Source organism: Muntiacus reevesi, chromosome 11, assembly GCF_963930625.1.
Source record: "Muntiacus reevesi chromosome 11, mMunRee1.1, whole genome shotgun sequence".
Taxonomy (NCBI): domain Eukaryota; kingdom Metazoa; phylum Chordata; class Mammalia; order Artiodactyla; family Cervidae; genus Muntiacus; species Muntiacus reevesi.
This window is the reverse complement of record NC_089259.1, coordinates 73,351,110-73,368,738: the sequence shown is the minus strand read 5'-3', so window position 1 is coordinate 73,368,738 and position 17,629 is coordinate 73,351,110. Positions and strand designations below refer to the sequence as shown.

Here is a 17,629-nt window from a genome sequence, read left to right as displayed (position 1 = left end):
TTAAGTCACAACCCAGTGAATATATTCCAAAATATTTACTGAGTGTGCGCTATGGGCAGAGCTTGCACACTCAGGTGAGTGAATGACTGACAGCACCTGAGAGCCTGCAAGGCTTTGATGCAGCTTTCACATGAGGGTGTTGGGATGACTCTTCACTCCACCCTTGGAATAAAAGTGAAGTGCCTAGAGTTTATGTCCCCACTTAGAACTGCTTCTTAACTTCGTAGGTATTGTTGTTTGAGTAAAAAGAACCTCTTGGCCTAGAAAATAAGTCTCCTGATTCCTCTCTAGTGCTCAACTCTAAGATGAAGCAGGAACCTAAGGTCAACAGCCTAAGCTTTTTTTTTTAAAATTAAAATACACCATTGTCCATAAAATAAAGTATCATCTCTGGGGAATAGTAAAGCCATCAGCTAGCTACTCATAAATGAGAGAGTCATTTTCTGGTGGACACAGTGAGCAAAAAAGACCCAGATGGTGGATCCTTTTGGCATAGACTTATCTGCTCTGGCTGTCTAATACATTTCTTCACTGTGTTAATTCTTGCATCAGAACCATCATGGCAGTGTGCTTATTTCCAAGGAAGATGAAAATGGAGAGATTTTTGTCTGTAGGATTCTTGCCTTCCTCCTTCAACATGGGGGTGCCCTGTTCACTGCAGCAGGAGGCAACTGAAATGACCTGGATCGTTTGGTGTAAAATCTCAAAGCTCTGGCCCATGCAAGACTCAACATAATCCCTTCCCCATGAAACAGGAAAGGGGATTTGAATTTTTGGGGGTAGGGTGAGAGGGTGGGGGTGTAGTATTTTACCTGGACTGGACCCAAAGCCTGAGGAAGATTCAGAATTTACTTTAAAATGAATTTGGCTGCCTGGGTAGAGCATGTTGCATTTCTGCTGGCTGGAGAGTGAGTCCCGCGGGCTTGCGGCCCTGTCTCCTTTCATGAAGAATCCCTGCCAATCCAGGATCTGTGAACTGCTTCTGCCAGCCAATCTCTAATTTAGCATATGCACAAAGCCAATTTTTGGACACCATGATGGTGCCTGGCACCTCTGCAGCCCACCATGTTTGCAGAGCTCACAGTGAAATAAGTAGCTTGCAAAAGAGAAGAAAAAACATGCCATGCAAAGGCTTTTGAAATCCACAGATAAATCGCCCATGTATTATACATGTATATGTGTCTCTCTCCTGCTTTTCCAACATAAACTTCCCCCACGCCTTTCCTTGTAGTTATTTCATTTAGATTTTCAGTCTGGGATGCACTTAGCAATAGTCAACACTGACAAAGATAAAACCCGGCTCCCCGCTGAGAACATCTGATTTTTAAAATGTAGAAATGCTGCTCTTTACAAAATAGGACATTTCCCTCTTAATTAGCTTCCAAATACACCCAAATAATTTGCAACTAGGAAATGATGCCATTTTCGAATACTTAAAAGTAATTCCGAGGCATTGCACCACCAATCTCATGAGAGGCACAAGCCAGTGAAACCTTCCGTTTTGAGATAAATTCAACTGTTTCTTTGGGAACAGCTGTCACAACCATGGGCTCATTCACCTAACCCTCTGGCTTTGATCATTGTTTTCTCTCAGAAAACCCGTGTCTAAGGTGTACTAGCTGAAATATTTGGGGACAAATAATAGAGGCTCAAGTGCACCCATGTGGATCTTCCTGCCTCCCCGCCTTCCATAGACTCCCTTGCCAATCCTCTAGTTTTCAAGCAGTTCTTCAGGAGACAAGGCAGCCGCGAAAGCTCTCTGGTGTCACATCACGCTATCTTTGAAAACAAATACATGGACGGTGCTCACCCTGCGCTGTGCTGGCTCTGAGTCCCGAGGAGGGGCTTTTTGACTTTTCCCTGTGCGTAGGTGACACCAAATCTCTGGACAGAAGGCAGGGGAGAGCCGTTTGATTTTCCGATGTGTCTCTCTCCCAATGCTTAGACGGTGACAAACGGCCAACGTCTGGACTCTTGCTAAGTGACGTCCCCGCTCTTTTGGCCAGGTAAGCCATCGCTGATAGGTTTGCTAAGCGTGGGATGCACGAACCCTTCCAAACTACACCCGGACCTTACCTGCTATGGTTTCTCTTGGTTTAAAAAAAAAAAAAAAAAAAGTCTGAGCCCTGCCGGTATAAATATAAATATTTCAGGAGCTTGGCTGATGGCAAGCCTCGCACGACCATGTGGAAGCCAGGCGTGATTGCCCTGGCCTGGTGTGGGTCTCCCCAGGCGGCAGGGGCTGCAAGCGGGCCACGCCGTTGGTGGGGGGCAGACCTGAGTGCCTCCAGTCATTCCGAGTAGCCCCTGGGCTGATTGGTGACGAGGGCTGACAGGCTCCTGAGGGGAGGTCCTGTCCAGTTTCTCTCTGAAGCAGGCATGATGGGCCAGGCATGGGGTCCTGGAGCTGAGACGGGGGACTTTCTCGTGTGAGTGTGTGTACATTCCTCCTCCACGAGGCCACACTCATGGTCTCTTTGGAGGCCCTTGGCTCGCCGGAGGATTACCATTAAGAGACGTCTGCTCAGCGGCGCCAGGTTCTTTCCCCACCCCTCGGGGGCCAGCATGGTGCCTCCATGTGGCTTCACCCAAGCCAGACAGAAGGGCAGGCCACCAGGTCTGGGAATTAGAGAGGGCGATCGATATGTGTATACGGAACACAGTCACGGACAATTGAAAAGGCTTACACGTAACCCCACTGGGAACGGCTTAAAACTGAAGCCTGTGATAAGTGACTCACAGAACCCAGACCCTGATGAGGATGCCTGGGGATGACCAGAGGTGAGGTTCCTAACATCTGTGATTCATGGAGTTCAAATGGCTGGAAGTATGTAAATGATTCTAGGACTGGTTCTGTGAATAAATATAACTACTTAAAACAAGGAAGCACTTTTCACTCCTGAGTGATCCTGAAACCTGGAAATACGTGATTATCACTTCTTAAGTTTCATGTCAAAGGCAAGACTACTTCATTGAAATATAAAGCTTACTACTTCAGTCCCACTAAGTGCCACCTCAGAGGTATACTGAGGTTCTTTAGTGATGGGCAAGTGTTCAAGTGGGAAACCACCTAAGGGAATAATTAGGGATTATAAAATTATGATAACAAAGGCAGATATGGGATTCAAATACAGATATTTTGAACTTCAAACTTCTGATAAGATACAATCAATAAGGATTTTTTCAAATGTGCTTTAGTTCTATCAGGGTTTAGTAGATTTTAGGAAGATCTGAACTGGATTGTAATTTGGGATTAATTTACATAGTTTGTTGTTTTACTAACACAGTTGATTTTCCTAGTGTAAAGAAAACATCTTGTATCCTGGACCACTGACAGCTGGGTTTATAATAGAAACCAAAAAAAGGCAAACTCAAAATAGAGAAACGTTGTATCGATCAGGGCTCTCCAGAGAAACAGAACCAAAAGGAGATAGAGAAGTGATAGACAGACAGATAGAGAGACAGGCAGATTTATTTTAAAGGATTAGCTCATAAGATGACAAGTTCCAAATCCATCAGGCAAGTTGTGGGCTGAAAACTTGGGCGGAAGTTGATGCTGTAGGCTTAAGGCAGAATTTCTTTTTCAGGAAACCTTAAATTTTTACTTCTAAGGCCTGCAATTGATCAGATGAGGCCCACCAACATTACCCAGGGTAATCTAATTTGTGTAAAGTTAACTGACTGTAGATGTTAACCACATCTACAAAACATAGTCCCAGGAACATCGATATTCGTGTTTGATTAAATAACCGGGTATTATAGCTTAGTCAAGTTGACACATAAGGGAGATCATCACAGCAACTTTCTTCCAAGCTGTGAAAAAATAGTAACTGCCTTCAGTCCATGAAGATTCAGCCTTCTTTCTCCCCTTTGGGAGAGTCCAAGCAATATCCCATTATATGAGGTATGACCACTAGTGATCCGTAGCTCTACTGTCTTCCTCACCAGATACCCATTGGAGGAAGGTCACAGATCCTGAGCCTTGTACAGATAATGTGCAGAAAGGGGACTGGCAAACAAGCTGAAACAGAGGGAGGAAGATCCACCTATTTTGCTTCTACCAGCATCTCTGAAGCAGTTCCTCCAACTACAGCCAGTACACAAGTGGTTGTCTGTACTGCCCATCTGACTGGTCCCTGGTACATGCCTTCCATTACCATCACTCTCACATAGTCACTCAATATGCCCTTTGAACATGGTATGCTCTTGACGTGTGAGATTATGAACATATTGTATTGGGTCAACAAGCAATGGGTAGTCTTATCCCAGAGAAACATAAGCTTCCTTCTCTGCTAATTATACCCTAAATCTTTCCTGTCATAATGTTTACATTTGTAAAACACTTTAAACACAAAGCATCCTTCGTCTGTATGTGCTCAGTTGCTCAGCCGTGGCTGACTCTTTGAGGCTCCCATGGACTGCAGCCCACCCGGCTCCTGTCTCCATGTGATTTCCCAGGCAAGAATACTGGAGTGGGTAGCCATTCCCTCCTCTAGGAGATCTTCCTGACTCAGGGATCAAAACCATGTCTCCTGCACTGCAGGCAGATTCTTTACCATCTGAGCCACCAGGGAAGCCCTCATCTAGAGAGGACTAAATAAAAAGCAAAAAACCAAAACAAAACACGGAATAAGAACGCGTCCTTCTGGGACTTCTCTGGTGGCCAGTGGCTAAGACTCCAAGCTCCCAATGCTGGGAGCCTGGGTTCGATCCCCAGTCAGGGAAATAGGTCTCACTTGCTGCAACTAAAGATCCCACATGCCACAATGAAAATCAAAGATCCTTCATGATGCAACCAAGATCCGCGCAGCCAAATAAATAAATAACAAATTCTAAAAGAATGCATCCTTTTGATCGCTGAGGTCAGACAATAGTAAGTAACATTTACATGGTACTTTGTCAATTGCTAAGTGCTTTCACATACATTTATTTTATTTTTATCTTGGCAGTAACCTTGGGAGGTAGATGGTATTACCACCATTTGATAGATGATGGCACCAAGGCTCAGAGAGGTTAACAGACTTTCCTGATGTCACCCGGCCATCAAGCTATGAAGTAGGGACAGGAGCTGGGATCTTCTGCTCCGAGCTCCACGGTGGGCTGCCTAGACTATTTTGGGGTTTGTTGCTGGTGACCAACTCAACTCGCAGACCTTAGTTTATGGAGTTCCATAAATGTGGCCAGAATCTGACTGTGGGATAAATCATGAAGTGACTATTTACCTTCGGAAAACCATTGCTGGAGGCAGTGTTCCCACATATGGCCAGGTATCTTCCCCTCCAGGTGTCTTACTTGGGTGCAGAAAGTTCTATTGGAAATTAGTGGGAGCCGGAACAGTGAAGAGCAGGGAGTGAGAAGGGGGATGTGAATCTATTTCATACAGTGGAAACTTATGTCCTAACAAATAATTAAGAAAAAAACCCGAGGTTGTTTCCTCAGCTGATCATCACCAGCAGAGCCAACTTTGGATTAAACACTTCTGCTCAGTGGTTTTGACATTCTCAGTCAGGCATATCTTGATGAAATTAGAGATGCAGAAAATATTTTTTGATGGAGTGCAGGGGGAAAAAATGCTAGAAGGGAAGCCAAATCTGTGTGCAAACTTGTGCAGACAGAGATAAAGAGAAAGTAGGAGAATGAGAAGTGTGTGCGTGTGTGAGCGTGTTTGTGTGTATAAAATAAATGAAGGAAGATGAAAGCAAGCGACAGATGAGGAAAGCGGAAGCTGGGGTGATGCTAATTAATTAAACTTTAAGATCTTGGCAGCAAGAGGTGTGTTTATAAACAACCTTCACTAAAACATACCTTTCCAACTATTAACTGTTTTATTTGCCAGAAATAGTCTCTAATTATTCTGTGCTTGTTTCAATCCAAAAGTGGAGAAAGAAATGCTAGTAAGTGAACATAGCCACCCTTACGCTATAAAATATACCTCTGCACAGAGGTTAATGTTTCAAATGCTCAAATAATGAAGTGTAGCTAAATCAAACTATTTTACAAAAAAAAAAAAAATTAAGTGGAGGGGGCTATTACTTTGATAACTTTCAAAACAGTAGAAAAGAAAAACTAGACCAAAGATACAAGAAATAATAGGTTAACCATTTCGGAATCTCTAAATAACATGCTTATACTAAGCCAACAGCAAGTCAACTTGTTTTCCTCTTAGGATTTAAGTCTAGAAAAGTCTGATTTATGAGGATAGAATAAAGACTTGCAGACATGTCAAGTGTTTTTAAAAACTTCTCTCTCATGTATCCTATCTGAGGTAGTTAATAAAGGATATACCATTAAAATAAGAGAATAAATCAAGAAAGAAAAAGACATGAGATCCAGTAAACAGAATATTCAACTCAGAAATTAAGTTAAAGAACTTCCCAGGAAGGAAGGGAAGGTCCCAAATAACAATCTAGTGAGCAATCGACTAAAGACTGGAGCAGTAGATGGTGACTCTGTTGGAGAGTTTGGGATTCAACTAGGTGAGAGAAATGTAGTAAATAAAGCAAATTTCATAGGTGAAGGGATAAACTGTCATACACTCACACAGTGGAATATATTCAGCAGTAAAAAGAAAAGCCATTAAACCACAAGAAGACATGAAGGAAACTTAAATGCATATCGCTAAGTGAAAGGAGCCAATCTAATTCCAACTATGTGACATTCTGGAGAAGGCAGAATTCTGGAGACAGACAGGAAACACATCAGTGACTCCCAGCGATTCCCTGGGAACAGGTGGAATACAGCAGAAGGGATGTTTTACGCCAATAAAATAGGATTGCCCTAACCCTAACCCTAACTGAATGGATCCAGTAAACAGAATTTCAACTCGGAAATTAAGCCAAAGAACTTCCCAGATAGGAAGGGAAACTCCCAGATAACAACCTAGTGAGCAAACTGGCTCAAGGCTGGAGAATAGACGGTGACTCTGTTGGAGAATTTGGGATTGAATTAGGAGAGAGATAGGTAGAAAATAAAGCAAATTCCATTGGTGAAATTAACTGTGGACTGTCGTTAACATCTATGGTATCTGTCCATTCATTTGTTCACAGAATAATGCGAATTAAACCAATTAAGTGCCAGATATTGGGTTAGATGCTGGGAATCCAAAGATGAATACGTTATAGTGCCTATCTTTAAGATGCTCAGAGCCTAGTAAGAGATACGGACAAACAGAGGTATACTTCAACATCCGAAATCTAATCCATCCCTTGAAAATGGCCAGATAGCAACTTGTAGGAGCACATGAGCCTATATTCCATCATTATGAATAGAATCAAAAGTATTATATTTTCAGCCCACCTGAAAACCTTTAGAAAACATTTTTGACAGTTTAATTGCCCACATAACCACCCACCATTCTACACAATGTAAAGGAATTAAAACATTTATTACAATTATTTAACAATGAATGAGTACTTATGGGTGCATTTTTTACAGTACATGAGGCTATATAATAGCAGATACAACTTATGTTTTCCTTCTATACCATATTAAACATGTATGTTAATGTACTTAAACAATGTAACTACATGCTAATAAACCTCTCTTGGAAGACAATAGCTTGAGATGGATTGGATGTTAGTGATAACATACATGTTTAAATGACATGCAGTGTGATTGCAGCAGGAATACAGCTGAATACACTCTGATCTGAATCCATTCGCAATCCAAACCTTTTTTGCCAGTACACACATACAAACCCACGTTGGAATTTTGATCCAGATGGTAAACGCTGGGTTAAAAGTTTCTGCAAGTCGTGACTTATAAGACAGTTCTGCAAGACAGTGACTACTCCAATGGTGAGAGTTTAGACAGTGCAGGAATTTTATACTAATATTGAGACTATGAAACAATGTGAGGATGTCTAGGGTTATTTGATGGAAGTAGGAGACAAAACTGAACTCAGGTGAAAATAAGTAGGCATATATTATGTGTGCATACGGGCATGGTAAATAAAGGGTCTTGAAGTAGCACATCTGCTGTTACGGAGATGAATTTCTGAGTGATGTTCTCCTTTTCTGTTATTCTATTATTGCTGTTAAACTGCTATTTGCTGTTGTATTGTTGTTTTTGCAGTTAAGACACGATTTTTTAAACATGGGTACATGCAAAAACAATGGATGCAAACATAAACCTGAGTGCCCATGAATACACCCCCTACCCCATGATCTTCAGTGCCTGGTCAGACCATCAAAAGTGGAGGAGGTCCAACACTCAGGAAACATCACCCAGATCAGGTCTGCTTTAAGGAACCTGCAACCAGTAGCCAAGAATGCACGTGTCAACAATTGTATAATAAAATACAGGTATCTTGCTTTGCATAGTAGGTGGCTGAGGGTATATTACATGTTTGTAATTTAAATTATACCAAAGAAACAGAAGGGGAACTCAGTATTTAAAAGTCCCTTGCAGAGATTTCTTTTGATGAGTAAAAATGTCTTTCACTTTAGTCCTCACCCCCCGGATTTAACTGTTTTGATAAGCTGGATTGTTTCAAAGCAGGGTATAACAGCAGCATCTCACACTTGCTTTAGACAATTATGGTACTTCAGCCTGATGGAATATTAAACAGTCATTAACATTTATAATTACGAAGACTGCAGCGATGCGGAAAAATGCTTGCGGTGTGCTAAGCAAAAAAGAGCTAAATATAAAATTATATTGAAACTATTACCACAACTAAGTAAAAATGCATGAGGAAGGGCAGGAAGAGAACATGGAAGAAGAAAAATATTTTTACACACGTCACATTTTGGCCTCAAGGGGATTAAGTGGAACTTTTCAAAAAAGTAAATCCTGCCTTACAGCTATAGAGACTGAAGAGAGCAGACCTCACGTTTTAGCTGCAGCAGGACGAGCTGCTATGACAGACACCCACAGTCACGGGGGCTTACACAGCAGTAGTTCCTGTCTTATTCTTGTCAGAACTAATCTGTGGTGGGGTGGACTTGGGTGCTGTGTCTTCTGGGACCCCGTGTATCAGTGGTTCTCATCTTAATCCACAATGTCCAAAGTCTCTCATCTGGCTGTTACATGGAAGACAGAGAAAAGGTTTTGTGGGTGAGAGTTTTCTGGGCTTTGGAGGTGGCGCAGTGGTAAAGAATCCGCCAGTAATGCCGGAGACTCAGGTTCAACTCTCGGGCTGGGAAGATTCCCTGGAGTAGGAAATGGCAACCCACTCCAGTATTCTTGCCTGGGAAATTCCATGAACAGAGGAGCCCAGTGGGTGACAGTCCATGAGGTCACAAAGAGTCAGACAGGACTGTGATTGAGCACGCATACACAGCTGGAGGTATACATCACGTCCATCCACATTCTGTGGGTTCAAAGTTCACATGGCAATATGACACTGCAAAGGAGGCTGGGAAGTATCATCTATGTACCAGAAGGAAGTAGAAGGTTTTGCTGACTAACTGGCTGATGTCTACCACACAAATTCCCACATCTAACAAGAGGGAGGGCAAGAACTGGAACCGAGGTCTTCCTATCTTAGCTCAGCACTTACATTTTTATCTCTCATTCATATTCTCACACACACACACAAAGGGAAAGACTTATGTGTTGAAATCTAAGCAGAAGACAGTGCAAGTTGCTTAGCAGTGTCCAACTCTTTGCAACCCCATGGACCTCTCCATGGAATTCTCCAGGCCAGAACACTGGAGTGGGTATCCCTTCCCTTCTCCAGGGGATCTTCCCAACCCAGGGATCGAACCCAGGTCTCCCACATTGCAGGTGGATTCTTTACCAGCTGAGTTACAAGGGAAGCCCAAGAATACTGGAGTGGGTAGCCTATCCCTTCTCCAGTGGATCTTCCCAACCCAGGAATCCAAACGGGGTCTCCTGCATTGCAGGCAGATTGTTTACCAACTGAGCTACAGGGGAAGCCCAAGCAGAAGACAGCTGCTCCACATTTAAGTACAACCAATATAGAATCTAATTCTTTTTAGGAAACACACTACATTCTCAGTGAAAATCATCCCTGGGAAGGAAATACCAGGGATGAACTCAGGTCCTTAAGCAAGAGAATCTGGTTAAGAGCTGACCTGGCTGAGAAAGAATGAGCAAATGCCTAGGTAATTATGTGGCCCTTACATTTCCAGTGTCACTCACATCTTTGCATAAACATGCTCCCATTGTCGATGGGAAGGAAGAAAATCCAATCCTACCTGTTGTATACATTAAGACCCCCTGCCACTTCCCACGAAATCCCAGGCAGAAGGCATTAGAAAAGAGTTGGCATATTTATCTTCTTTGCGGCCTTCTTTTACTCCGCCTTGCTCAGCTTTTCAGGTCTATTCCACTGTGGCCGTGACCGACAAACCTAAGGGCATGGTCACTGGGAGATATTCTTGAGCAAAAACATCTTCAACAGTACATTAAAGTATTATTTGGGGTTACATCCTGAAAAACAGATTGCTGTCCCAAATCTGGCATTTTAAAATTTTATTTATTTATTTGGCTGCACCAGGTTTTAGTTGTGGCATGTGGGATGCAGTTCCCTGATCAGGGATCAAACCCAGGCCCCCTGCACTGAGAGAGGGAAGCCTTAGCTACTGGACCACCAGAGAAGTCCCAAATTTGGCATTTTTCATATTAGATGTTTTCATTTGGTGAGAAATCAAGTTCAAACCAGGACGAGTTGGCCAAATCTTATTGGAACTTGGTGGAGCTTGGTGAGTGCTGTTTGTGTCAAACAAGCCAGAGCTTAAACTGGACAATGAGAAAAATAAAATGGCTATTTTATATTCCCCTGTCCCCTGCCAAGACTCACCAGTGCAATGCTTTGAACATTTAAGCACTTGGTAAATACTGAGCTAATCATGATGAACATAATTATTATGTTATGCTGTTTGACTACAGTTTAGAAATGATTGAAGTAAGAATGGATAATCGTACCTACAGCAAAGGCTGCCAGGCTGCTCTGCTTGTAGACTTCCTCTGAACTACTTTTTCCTTTTTGGCCGCATTGTGCAGCATGCAGGATCTTAGTTCCCCAGCCAGGGATGGAACCCATATCCCCTGCATTGGAATCGCAGTCTTAACCACTGGACCCCAGGAAAGTCCCTGCTCTGAACATTTTAAGGTTCACCCATTCTCTCATTCACACATTCCCTCATCACCCACAACCCCTACACTCTCCCCATACATCTACACACCCATCCATGCACACCATCCACACACAAACATGTCATCCTCCTAGAGACACAACACACACACACACACCTGTACACACCCATCCACACATAAAAGTTGTGCCCTGAAGCTTGTAGGGTTTCAGGCCTCTTTTGGAACTGTGGCTTGTAACCTTTATTACTGGGAATGCCGCTTCTCACAGGTCATTCCATGGGGTGATTCTACCAGTCCTGGTGAGCAACTGGGGCTGAAGTGTCACCCCGAGAAGCAGAGTGGGATGACCCAGGCCAGGCATGCTACCCTGGGGCCACTAGAGAAACTTGTGCTTCAGGAGCCCCACCTTGGTTCTCTCCCAAATTATTTTTTTAATATTTATTTATCTGGCTGCACCAGGTCTTAGTTGAGGCATGTAAAATCTTCAGTTGCAGCATGGGAACTCTTAGTTGAGGTATGTGGTATTTAGTTCCCCGACCGAGGATTGAACCCAGGCTGCCCGCATTGGGAGTGTGGAGTCATAGCTGCTGGACCACCAGCCAAGTCCCTGTCCCATTTTTTCATTTCAGTGTTTGAAAAAACCTTGCCTTTGGGATAAAGGAACATCTAGGAGTCTTAATTCCTATGCTCTGAATTCAGTCTCTGTTTCCGACTCTAAGACCTGGGTAAATTTCTTACTTTTCAATGGGTTTGCCAGCCCTTGAACCAGGACTTGCAGTAACCCATAATATCTAAATGCTGAGAAGGAGGAAAGAGTAACTTAAGAGCTGGTGTCAGAATTCTTCAAGGAGAAAATGGTCTTTTAAAATTTTTTTATTTTAATCATTGCCTTTGATAAAGTTGGTATAGAAAGGCTAAGGGCAGAAAGAACTGTTTCTGTTTGTTTAAAAAGAAGCAAAAAAAAAAAAAAAAAGAAAGTGGTTAGGCCATTTGCTAGTGGAAAGAACCCTCAGGGCAAGGTGGGGATGAACTAGGAATGAGACAGGAAAACCAAATTTCTCTGCAAAATAAAATAAGAATGGAGAGGAAGCAGGGAAGGAGTAGAAAAGGTGGGGTGATTTTGGTCCATAACAATGGCCTATGGAGTTTTCTGTGATAGGAAATTTTGTGCTCTGCTGTGATTCCCAGGAGCTGGAGGACCTGGGGACAGCAAAGTGGCCGTCATCTAGTTTCAGGTTAAGATATACTGAGCACTTATTGTAGGCCAGGCACTAGGTTATGATGTCAATGTGCACGTTCTTTTTTTTTGGCCATACCACTTGGCATGTGGGATCTTAGTTCTCTGACCAGGGGTCAAAACTGCACCCCCCACACTGGCAGCATGAAGTCTTAACCACCAGACTGCCAGGGAAGTCCTGACATGCATATTCTGATTTAATCTTCAAACCTACTCTGTGATAAGCCCAGGACTTCCCTGGTGGCTCAGCAGTAGAACCTGCCTGCCAATGCGGGAGATGCAGGTTCGATCCCTGGGTCGGGAAGATCTCCTGAATGGAGGAAGTGGCAACTTACTCTAGTATTCTTGTCTGGGAAATTCCATGGACAGAGGAGTCTGGCGGGCTATAGTCCTTGGTGTTGCAAAGAGTCAGACACGACTGAGCGATTGAACAGCAACAACAAATCCTCATTTTACAGAGGAGGACTTGGAGGCTTGCCGAGAGACAGATACCCAGTAAGTCAGAGTCCAGTCTGAGTTTGACTGATTCTAAAATCCATCCTATTTATTAGTCACCGGAGCATGCCCTCCTTGTGAACACTGAAGACTACAGCACTAAGCTATGGAGCAGAGATTATTTGTGGTTTACTAATTAAGGGTGATAAAAGCACCCCAGAAATGGCAAGCACTGAATAAGTACTAGTATCATTGTCTTGGAGCATGACCACTGACATCTGAAGGAAGCACTGTCATCTAAAATGGAAACATGACAAGCCAACAAGGGCTTATTAATGTCACATGAAAATGATACAGTTAAATACTCCTGTTTGCATTCCACTGGATATTTACATTCTGACAACCATGCTTTCAGGCACTGGGCTCTTCATTAAAGTCAGTCAGAACCGTTTGCAAACCCAGTAGAAAATACCGCCATATCACTTCTTTTTTTTTTCCCTGGGACAATAAGAAGGAAAGTGGTGCACCATTTTGGCACAGATCTGTAAAGCAGAAATCATGGTGCCTTTACCACTCTTGCTTCAAAGAGAAGAAATTATAGCCTTTCGTTCTCCTAGCAGCATGTAACTAAGGTTTAGATGAGTGAACAGATGCATGCAAAAATCAGCCACGCGCATAGAAAACATTCATTTTCACAATCTGGTAAATCTGCTAGGTACGCATGAAACGGAGCCAAATTGATTTCAGCAGAACGCAGTGTCACAGCCCTGACACGACAGGGATCCTCCTCAGCCTCACTCCTTGCCAGGCCCGTTGCCATCCCAGATCCTGGGTGTATCGATCACCCAGCACCAAGGATGTATGAGCGGTTCCGTACATGGTGGCACGCTTTGCCAAACCCCAGCTGACTGGCTGTGTTATTTCCATCCCTAGGAATGGACCGGAACAGGCACCTGTGTCCTTGCTTTCCCCACTTTGAGGCCTTATCTGAGCTTCTTGCTACCCAGCCCCTCACCCCTCCTGTAGGTAGCTCATAGAATTATGGAATATAAAAACCCAAAGTGTCCTCAGGGACCATCCTGTCCACGTCTTTCATTTTATGGATGAGATCCAGGGAGGAGAAAAGTCTTGCCCAAGGCCACATGGGTCATTAATAATGGCCCAGGCACCTTCTGACTCCCAAACCCATGCTTTTTTCACCGCATGCAGTCTCCATTGAAATTTGGACTCAGACTACAGAAGAGGGAATTCCCGCAATTCCATCAACCCCAAACATTTCTATGGCTATTAAATATTTATAGCGCAAAGGGCTCTATTTAGTCTGCCCTCGGGTTTCCTAATTGTCCACTAGACCACAAGTCCTCAAACCCGTAACAATGCAAGTTTACCATCACAGGTTAGAAAGCCTGGGAGACAAAGGTATTTTAGAATGAAGAATCTTTTGGGAAAGCCAAAGGTTACACAGGCAGTTTATCTTATGTCACCCCACCCAGAAACCTGGAACAAAATGTAGGAGTCACACACAATGGATAGAGTTGACCAGTTGCCCCATGTCAGTTTAGGGTAGATTTTGCTCCCAAGTGAAATCTGCATTAGCCACATAATTAATATTGTTCATATTTAAATATGAATAATAGGGTTGTGGATTCCTATTAGTCTCTTCACACAAGTGGCCTTAAATAAGTATCATGGACCAGTCAGATAGCATCACTCTATCCACAACAGGATGGTTTGTCCCTAGAATTTTCATGGCAGGACTTTGGTTTCTCTGTAGGTTTCAGTTATGCCAGGTGCCTCTCGGTTAAACCCCAGATATTAACAGTAAATGGAATGGCCCTACACTGGCCAGACCTCAGGGAGCTCGGGTTCAGACGCCGACGGCCCCGTTGGCTTCTTGGATCTTTTATAAAACAGATCCAGCTGGGATCACCGGAGGGGCAGGCACGTTACAGGCAGCTGCGGAGGCCGTGTGGGGACTGGCAGCAACAGCACCTGTCCTCTTGGGCTTCGGTAAAAGCAGAGCAGAGCCGACTTGCCACCGGGTCCCCAACGGGCAACTGATCGCGCCTGCATCCCGGGGCTTTCCGGGCTCCAACCGCTTCTCAGCTTCCTCCTTCTCATCAGATGGGCAGGTTTCCAGAGCTGTCAGATTTTCTTCTGCCCAAGTTAACAGGGACATTGATTTTGGAGGAAGGGAGGCCCTTCTCCGCCAGCCCGTCCTTGCCTCGCTCCTGGCTCAGCCACGCCAGCTCCGTGGCATTGTCCGGTTTGATTAGCGCTGCCTGGATGAGGCCCCCTTTCCCAGGCGGCCCCGGTGCTTCCCAGCGCCTCTCCTCTTGGCATGTGGGCGCGCACTTCTGCTCTCCCACGGAGAGCCCGCTTACCTGGGTAATGGGCACTTGACCCCCTGGTTTCCAAAGTGGGCTTCTGTACCACAGCAGGGCCTGCATCTGTTTTTATTGTTTTCTGGACGGTCGCCGGGAGGGAGTCCTGTAAACGTGACCTTGCTTGGCTGGCTTTGGGATTGATGGAAATCAGATCACTTTGGGGGTTCAAATGGGCCTAGGCAGGGGGCTCTCGGGGTGGCGCAGGAGGGTCTACTGCGTTTATGAGGAAGCCCTTCACTTCTTCAGAACTGAACATGGCTTTCCTAAAATCTTTCCTCTGGCAGAGAATTGTAGGTACCTGTTTCTTTGAGGAAGTTCCCCATAAAGATAGGAAGATAGAATTTTACTTGAAAACTGTAAAGATCTTCTAAGAAAAAGAGTCCATTTCTGTCTTTTGGAGCAGAGAAAGTGGATAGGTTTGGAAGGGAAGGAGGGAAGAAAGGAAGGGAGGGGGAGAGGGAGGGAGGGTAGGGGACCGGGTCTCCCATGTCCTCTGCATCCCTCATCACCTCTGTTCTTCCCACTCACCATTGTGATGGCACACGGATGGCCTCACCATCCACTCCGATCCATTCCACAGCATCCGGAATAATATTTTTATAAGACTCTCATCTCTGCTGCTTAAAGCCCTCAGTCGCCTTACTCTCTCCTTAGAATACTTGTGTAGATCTGATGGTCGTACCCAGGTCTGCATCATCCCGTCCTGCATCATCCCGTCCTGCTACCCCTCGAGCCTCATTCTGCATGACCCCTGGGCTCTGGGCATTCCAGCCGCACAACCTTCTCCCAGGCTTCCTGCTGCCCCTGGGCCTTTGCACATGCCTCTCCTCTGGCCCCCAAGGTTTTCCACTCCACTCTGCCCCATATCCCACTCTCGGTCTAGTTGCCGCTGTTGGATCCTAGTGCAAATGTCATTTCCATAAGGACTCCTCTCCAGCCTGTAGTCCTCTTTTATATGCTCACAGCACGGGCACTTTGTCTTCCCATCATTTATCACAACTACACACCAAACATGGTGGCCACTGGTTTGATGTGTGTGTCTTTCTCCAGCCCATGAGTTCTGTGAGAGGAGGGACCGCATTTTCTTTGTTCACCTCCAGCATCAGTCTTCCCTTGCCAAACAGTGTTTTCTCAATAAGTACTTGAGGAGGACTTCCCTAGTGGTCCAGTCGTTAAGAATATGCCTGGAAATGCAGGGGACATGGGTTTGATCCCTGATGTACAGATGTGAGAGTTGGACTATAAAGAAAGCTGAGTGCTGAAGAATTAATGCTTTTGAACTGTGGTGTTAGAGAAGACTCTTGAGAGTCCCCTGGACTGCAAGGAGATCCAACCAGTCTATCCTAAGGGAAATCAGCCCTGAATATTCATTGGAAGGACTGATGCTGAAGCTGAAACTCCAATACTTTGGCCACCTGATGTGAAGAAGTGACTCATTTGAAAAGACTCTGATGCAGGAAAAGATTGAAGGTGAGAGGAGAAGGGGACAACAGAGGATGAGATGGTTGGATGGCATCATCGACTCAATGGACATGAGTTGGAGTAAACGCTGGGAACTGGTGATGGACAGGGAGGCCTGGCGTGCTGCAGTCCATGGGGTCTCAAAGTCAGACATGACTGAGCGACTGAACTGAAGCAGGAAGATCACACATGCCGTGGAGCAACTAAACCCACACACCACAGCTACTAGGCCTGTGTGCTGCAATTACTGAAGCCCGTTTGCTCCAGAGCCTGTGCGCTGAAACAAGAGAAGCCACTGCAATGAGAAGCCGGTGCACCATAACTAGAGAGTAGCCACATCTAGAGAAAGCCCATAGAAACAACAAAGATCCAGCAGAGCCAAAAAATATATATAAATAAATAATTTTTTAAAAAAAGAATCTCAATTCAAAAAAATAATTACCTAATGAGTTACCGAGTGAATCATTTTTCTAGCCGGTTTGACAACTTCACCAACAACGCTAGGCCTATCTAAGAAAAAAGCCCTCTTGTTACTCGAGTGGACAATGGGAATTTCCACTTGCTGACAAATTCAGGGATGGGATATTCTTGAAAGGCAGTTGTTGAGCCTGTGTCTCCTACTCCCTGGGGACAAGTCTGCTATGGTGGCTACACCCAGCTTCACATTTCCCTCCAAGTGCCCTCTCTCATGGCAGACTGGCATGTCTTCCCTGAGTTTTCGTGTCGGCCAAGAAGAGCATGCCACATTTGTAATAATGTCAGTAAACTCCGAAGCTGCCAAGGAGAACAGCAAGCGAAGGCCAAGAGGAAGCCGGCAGAGCCTTAAACACGAAGCCCTGGAAATCATCTCATTACCAGAGGTGCCAGCCGTCACACCCTGGCTGGAAGGGCATAATTGCTGAAAACAGCTCGTCACTAACAGCCTGACAGCCAAGGGCCCACCGCCACCCCTTTCTTCGCTCCCGGATCTGCCCCACCACGAGGGGAAAGGTGCCAAAAGAGGAAACCATGCGTGAAGACACGGCTCCCGCCTTGGGGAGAGGAC

At 44.7% G+C, this 17,629-nt stretch overlaps 1 protein-coding gene across 3 annotated transcripts in view; it reads right to left on the bottom strand.

The window, feature by feature from the left end:
- Positions 1 to 17,629, bottom strand: part of CLYBL (citramalyl-CoA lyase) — a 221,313-nt gene that overhangs the window by 58,510 nt on the left and 145,174 nt on the right. The window lies entirely within an intron of this gene.